We start from the raw sequence: 8,067 nt of genomic DNA, 5'->3' as shown, positions 1-8,067 counted from the left end.
TGCTCGCTCGCCGTCGCCAGCGCCTCCAACCGCGCCCGCCGTTCCCCGCACGCGCCCACAGCCCCTCCTTGCACGCCTCCGCTCTCGCAATGGCCGCCATTCCCCGCGCGCGCCGCCTGCAGCCTCTCGCTGGCCTGCCCGCCCGCTGGCCCCCGTTTCTGCGCCGCCGTGCTCCGGCCTGCCGCCGTGGCCGGTGCTCCTCCCCTGGTGGCCTCGGGTGCACGGGCACCCCTGCGCCCGATGCCCGTAACCCGTTTGCCCGCTAAGGACCCCCCGCCTATGACACGGGGGGCCCACCCGCAGAACGTTTTAATAAAAAAGAATTAAATAAATAAATAAATAAACATAATTAAAATATTAATTAATTAACTTAATTAATCATGATTATATTAAGCTAATTAACTGTTGTTAATTAATCAGTCAATGACAGGCGGGACCTACACGTCAGTTTGACCCAGTCAATGCCCTGTTGACTGCTGACGTCATGATGATGTCAGCATACGCTATTCTGGATAATGTTGAATTAAAATAATTAAATAAATTCTAAAAATGATTAAATCTTTTAAAATTAATATAAAATACATCGTAGCTCGGATGGAAAACTTTGTACATGAAAGTTGCTCAGAACGACGAGACGAATCTGAATACACAGCCCGTTCGTCCGCCACACATCCCTAGCATAGCGAACACGCAACTTTCCCCCTCCGGTTAATCTGCCCGAGATACTTTCCCCCTTCGCCGGTATCACCTCCTACCGCGTTAGGGCACTCCTAGCACCGTTACTTGACATGGCATGCATCGTTATGCATTTGTTTGCATTGTATTCATTGTTTCTTCCCCCTCTTCTCTCCGGTAGACTACGAGACCGACGCCACTGCTGGTGCCCCGATCGACTACGTTGTGGACGACCCCTACTTGCCAGAGCAACCAAGCAAGCCCCCCCCCCTTGATCACCAGATATCGCCTATTCTTCTCTCTACTGCTTGCATTAGAGTAGTGTAGCATGTTACTGCTTTCCATTAATCCTATCCTGATGCATAGCCTGTCCTTGCTACTACTGTTGTTATCTTTACCTGCAATCCTACATGCTTAGTATAGGATGCTAGTACTCCATCTGTGGCCCTACATTCTTGTCCTTCTGCCATGCTATACTATCGGTCCGTGATCACTCGGGAGGCGATCACGGGTATATACTTATATACATAATATATGATACATGTGGTGACTAAAGTCGGGTCGGCTCGTAGAGTACCCGCGAGTGATTCACGGATTTGGACCGAAAGGATGTTTGTCCCGACGGCCCTCTGAGTGAACCTTTGTGGCGGAGCGACAGGGCAGGTTGAGACCACCTAGGAGAGAGGTGGGCCTGGCCCTGGTCGGCGTCCGCGGTTACTTCATAATAACATGCTTAACGAGATCTTGGTATTTGAACTGAGTTGGGTCGTTGACCTTATATGCACTAACCGCCACGTGGGACAAGATATGGGCAACCGGCGTCGTGGTATCAGCCGAAGCCTTCGTGACGTCAGCGACTGAGCGGCGCGCGCCGGATTGGACTGGAACGCCTGCTCTTGTATTAGGGAGGCTAGGTCTGCTTCCGGCCGCCCACGCAACGTGCAGGTGTGCAATGGGCGATGGGCCCAGACCCCTGCGCCATAGGATTTAGACCGACGTGCTGACCTCTCTGTTCTGCCTAGGTAGGGTTGCGACGTGTTGATCTTCCGAGGCCGGGCATGACCCAAGAAAGTGTGTCCGGCCAAAGGGGATCGAGCGTGTCGGGTAATGTGGTGCACCCCTGCAGGGAAGTTTATCTATTCGAATAGCCGTGATCTTCGGTAACAGGACAACTTGGAGTTGTACCTTGACCTTATGACAACTAGAACCGGATACTTAATAAAAGACACCCTTCCAAGAGCCAGATACAACCCGGTGATCGCTCTCTAACAGGGCGACGAGGAGACGATCGCCGGGTAGGATTATGCTATGCGATGCTACTTGGTGAACTTACCATCTACTCTCTTCTACATGCTGCAAGATGGAGGCTGCCAGAAGCGTAGTCTTTGACAGGACTAGCTATCCCCCTCTTATTATGGCATTCTGCAGTTCAGTCCACCGACATTGCCCTTTTACAAAAATACCCATGCATATGTAGTATAGATCCTTGCTTGCGAGTACTTTGGATGAGTACTCACGGTTGCTTTTCTCCCTCTTTCCCCCCTTTCCTTTTTACCTGGATGTCGCAACCAGATGTTTGAGCCCAGGAGCCAGACGCCACCGTCGACGACGACCCCTACTACATCGAGGGTGTCTACTACTACGTGCAGGCCGTCGCCGACGACCAGGAGTAGTTTAGGAGTATCCCAGGCAGGAGGCCTGCGCCTCTTTCGATCTGTATCCCAGTTTGTGCTAGCCTTCTTAAGGCAAACTAGTTTAACTTATGTCTGTACTCAGATATTGTTGCTTCCGCTGACTCGTCTATGATCGAGCACTTGTATTCGAGCCCTCGAGGCCACTGGCTTGTATTATGATGCTTGTATGACTTATTTATGTTTTAGAGTTGTGTTGTGATATCTTCCCATGAGTCCCTGGTCTTGATCGTACACGTTTGCATGCATGATTAGTGTATGATTGAATCGGGGGCGTCACAGACTGCATAATAAAGGTCGTTATCACAAGTGGCAATATAAAGTGACGTTCTTTTGCATTAAGATTTTGTGCATCCAACCATAAAAGCGCATGACAACCTCTGCCTCCCTCTGCGAAGGGCCTATCTTTTACTTTTATATTCTACCCTTACACAAGAGTCATGGTGATCATCACCTTTCCATTTTACACTTTTTCCTTTGGCAAGCACTTTGTGTTGGAGCGATCCGGATATATATATCCACTTGGATGTAGGTTTTCATAAATTATTATTGTTGACAATACCCTTGAGGTAAAAGGTTGGGAGGCAAAACTATAAGCCCCTATCTTTCTCTATGTCTGATTAAAACTTTGAGCCCATAAATATCACACGAGTGTTAGCAATTGTGAAAGATTAAATGATAGTTGAGTATGTGGAGTATGCTGAATCAAAGCTCTTACATAGACCCTTCCCGAAAATAAGATGAATTACAATTGTTTAATGACTAAGAGCACGGTTTGTTAGTTTTCAAGAAAGTTTATGATCTATACTTTAACATACGAATAGCTTGTTACTTGATCATGAGAAGTTTTATGAGTTGCGCTACTGTTATGATATATAATGATGCTAGAAAAAGTGATTGGAACTATCATTGATCAAACTTATGCACTTGCTAGCATTCACACTTCATAAATTATTTCTTTTCTCACTTGCCTACTCGAGGACGAGCAGGAATTAAGCTTGGGGATGCTGATACGTGTCCAACGTATCTATAATTTATGAAGTATTCATGTCATGTTTACAATAGTTTTATATGATTTTGGTATGATTTGATTAGAACTAACCCGGGCTGACGATGTTTTCAGCAGAACTATCGTGGTGTTGTTTTTGTGCAGAAATAGAAGTTCTCGGAATGCGATGAAAATCAACGGAGAATTTTTCTAAAAAAATATAAAAAAGACTGGAACGAAGAGTTATCGGAGGGAAGGCCCGTGGGCCCCATGAGGGTGGAGGGCGCGCCCCTGTGCCTCGTGGACTTCCCGTGGGGCCCCCTGACTTGTTCTCGACGTCAACCTCTCCTATAAATAACCAAACCTCCAGAAAATAACCTAGATCAGAAGTTCCTCCGCCGCAAGCCTCTGTAGCCATGAGAAACCAATCTATGCCCTCTCTGGCACCCTGCCGGAGGGGGCCATCATCACAGGAGGCCATGGAGGAGGATCCCGGAGGGTCCATCATCGCCATGAAGGCCATGGACTGATAACCCACAAGTATAGGGGATCAATTGTAGCCTCTTTCGATAAGTAAGAGTGTCGAACCCAACGAGGAGCTAAAGGTAGAACAAATATTCCCTCAAGTTCTATCGACCACTGATACAACTCTACGCATGCTTGACGTTCGCTTTACCTAGAACAAGTATGAAACTAGAAGTACTTTGTTGGTGTTTTTGGATAGGTTTGCAAGAAAATAAAGAGCGTGTAAATAAAAACTAGGGGCTGTTTAGGTAAAGACACAACTAAAGTAAATATAGCGAGTGTGGAAAAGTGGTGGTAGGAGTTGCGAAATTGTCCCTAAGAAATTGACTACTTTACTAGACCGATAGCAAGTTTCATGTGGGAGAGGCCACTGCTAGCATGTCATCCCTTACTTGGAATTCTATGCACTTATGATTGGAACTATTAGCAAGCATCCACAACTACTAACGTTCATTAAGGTAAAACCCAACCATAGCATTAAGTTATATTGGTCCCCCTTCAATCCCGTATGCATCAATTTCTATGCTAGGTTGAAGCTTCTGTCACTCTTGCCCTCCAATACATAGTCCTATCAACATACAACTAACCCTATGGTGTGATCCACGCGCGCGCTCATATGATGGGCACCAAAGGATAGCAACATAACCACAAGCAAATTAAATCAATCATAGCAATTCATCAACCACCGATAGGACAACGAAAATCTACTCAGACATCATAGGATGGCAACACATCATTGGAGAATAATATGAAGCATAAAGCACCATGTTCAAGTAGAGGGTACAGCGGGTTGCGGGAGAGTGGACCGCTGTAGATAGAGGGGGGAAGGTGATGGAGATGTTGGTGAAGATGGCGGACGTGTTGGTGAAGATCGCGGTGATGATGATGGTGGCCACGGCAGCATTCCGGCGCCACCGGAAGAGAAGGGGAGAGGGGGCCCCTTCGTCTTCTTCTTCCTTGACCTCCTCCCTAGATGGGAGAAGGGTTTGCCCTCTGGTCCTTCGCCTCCATAGCGTGGGAGGGGGGCCCTCCGAGATTGGATCTATCTCTCTGTTTCTCTCTGTTTCTGCGTTCTTCCCCGCTGCCCTTTCACCGTTTCGTATATATATGGAGATCCGTAACTCCGATTGGACTGAAACCTTCGCCGTGATTTTTTTACCAAAAATTAGCTTTCTTGCGGCCGAAGAAGGGCGTCAACCGCCTTATGGGTGGCCCACGAGGGTCAGGGGCGCGCCCCCTGCCTCGTGGCCACCTCGGGCACCGTTTCGCGTTGATCTTTCTCCCAGATTTTCCAAATATTCCAAAAATAAGCTCCGTCCGTTTTTATCCCGTTTGGATTCCGTTTGATATGGATATTCTGTGAAACCAAAAACATGCAACAAACAGGAACTGGCACTGGGCACTGGATCAATATGTTAGTCCCAAAAATAGTATAAAAAGTTGCCAAAAAAGTATATGAAAGTTGCATAATATTGGCATGGAACAATCAAAAATTATAGATACGATGGAGACGTATCAGCATCCCCAAGCTTAATTCCTGCTCTTCCTCGAGTAGGTAAATGATAAAAAAGATAATTTTTGATGTGGAATGCTACCTAGCATAATCTTGATCATGTATCTAATCATGGCATGAATATTAAGACACGAGTGATTCAAAGCAATAGCCTATCATTTGACATAAAAACAATAGTACTTCAAGCCTACTAATAAAGCAATCATGTCTTTTCAAAATAACAAGGCCAAAGAAAGTTATCCCTACAAAATCATATAGTCTGGCTATGCTCCATCTTCTTCACACAAAATATTCACATCATGCACAACCCCGATGACAAGCCAAGCAATTGTTTCATACTTTTGACGTTCTCAAACCTTTTCAACTTTCACGCAATACATGAGTGTGAGCCATGGATATAGCACTATAGGTGGAATAGAATATGATGATGGGGTTATGTGGAGAAGACAAAAAAGGAGAAAGTATCACATCGACGCGGCTAATCAACGGGCTATGGAGATGCCCATCAATTGATGTCAATGCGAGGAGTAGGGATTGCCATGCAACGGATGCACTAGAGCTATAAGTATATGAAAGCTCAAACTGGAACTAAGTGGGTGTGCATCCAACTTGCTTGCTCATGAAGACCTAGGGCATTTGAGGAAGCCCATCGTTGGAATATACAAGCCAAGTTCTATAATGAAAATTCCCACTAGTATATGAAAGTGATAACTCAAGAGACTCTCTATATGAAGAACATGGTGCTACTTTGAAGCACAAGTGTGGTAAAAGGATAGTAACATTGCCCCTTCTCTCTTTTTCTCTCACATTTTGTTTTTGTTTTTTTTGGGCCTTCTCTTTTTTTGGCCTTTCTCTTTTTTTTATTTTTTTGTTTTTTTCGTCCGGAGTCTCATCCCGACTTGTGGGGGAATCATAGTCTCCATCATCCTTTCCTCACTAGGGCAATGCTCTAATAATGATGATCATCACACTTTTATTTACTTACAACTCAATATTACAACACGATACTAGAACAAAGATATGACTCTATATGAATGCCTCCGGCGGTGTACCGGGATGTGCAATGATCTAGCATAGCGATGACATCAAAAAATGGACAAGCCATGGAAACATCATGCTAGCTATCTTACGATCATGCAAAGCAATATGACAATGAATGCTCAAGTCATGTATATGATGATGATGGAAGTTGCATGGCAATATATCTCGGAATGGCTATGGAAATGCCATGATAGGTAGGTATGGTGGCTGTTTTGAGGAAGATATAATGAGGTTTATGTGTGACAGAGTGTATTGTATCACGGGGTTTGGATGCACCGGCGAAGTTTGCACCAACTCTCGAGGTGAGAAAGGGCAATGCACGGTACCGAAGAGGCTAGCAATGATGGAAGGGTAAGAGTGCGTATAATCCATGGACTCAACATTAGTCATAAAGAACTCACATACTTATTGCAAAAATCTATTAGTCATCAAAACAAAGTACTACGCGCATGCTCCTAGGGGGATAGATTGGTAGGAAAAGACCATCGCTCGTCCCCGGCCTCCACTCATAAGGAAGACAATCAATAAATAAGTCATGCTCCAACTTCGTTACATAACGGTTCACCATACGTGCATGCTACGGGAATCACAAATCTCAACACAAGTATTTCTACAATCCACAACCACCCACTAGCATGACTCTAATATCACCATCTTTATATCGCAAAACTATTGCAAGGAATCAAACATATCATATTCAGTGATCTACAAGTTTATGTAGGATTTTATGACTAACCATGTGAATGACCAGTTCCTGTCATCTCTCTAAATAGATATAAGTGAAGCAAGAGAGTTTAATTCTTTCTACAAAAGATATGCCCACGCTCTAACAATTATAAGTGAAGCAAAAGAGCATTCTACAGATGGCGGTTGTCTATGTAAAGAGAAACAGGCAATCCAAACTTCAAATGATATAAGTGAAGCACATGAAGCATTCTATAAGGCCATACTCAAAAGATATAAGTGAAGTGCAAAGAGCATTCTATAAATCAACCAAGGACTATCTCACTACTAGAAAAAGGCTTACTAGTGGCGCACCAGTTTTGCCTACTAATGGCGCACTACTGGTGCGCCACTAGCACCACGCCACTAGAATATTTTAGTAATGGCGCACCACGGGTGCGCCATTAGTATCCCACAGGTGCGCCATTAGTAACTGGTATACTAATGGCGCACCAGATGGAAGTGCGCCATTAGTAACATTTTTTTAAAAAAAATCGTTTTTTCTTAATCTCAGGTCACTATTTCACATATGAGATATCCAACACATATATATACAACAAGCATCCATATAACAATCATATCCAATACACAAGTTTCATCATATATACATACATAGCCAACACATAGTTCCATCGTTACATATTACAAAAGTTTCACATTGTTCATCCAACACCGTTATCCATCCAACACCATATTACAAAAGTTTCACATAGTTCAGTTCTCATTGTTCTTCTCCTTCTCCTTCCTCAGCCTGATGCGCCAAGAGCGGCGAGGCGGTGGAGGCAGCTGTGGGATGTAGTCTTCTACCACAATTGGCGTGGTCATGTCGCCCAGCTGTGGGATCGCCTGCGCCACCACCGGTGCGTGGTCATTGTCAGGCACCACCAGCATCGCGAGGCCACCTTCAGGCA

Source organism: Triticum aestivum, chromosome 1D (genome assembly GCF_018294505.1).
Source record: "Triticum aestivum cultivar Chinese Spring chromosome 1D, IWGSC CS RefSeq v2.1, whole genome shotgun sequence".
In the NCBI taxonomy this organism is placed as follows: domain Eukaryota; kingdom Viridiplantae; phylum Streptophyta; class Magnoliopsida; order Poales; family Poaceae; genus Triticum; species Triticum aestivum.
The sequence above is the reverse complement of the archived record's forward strand: the minus strand, read 5'-3'. Positions refer to the sequence as shown.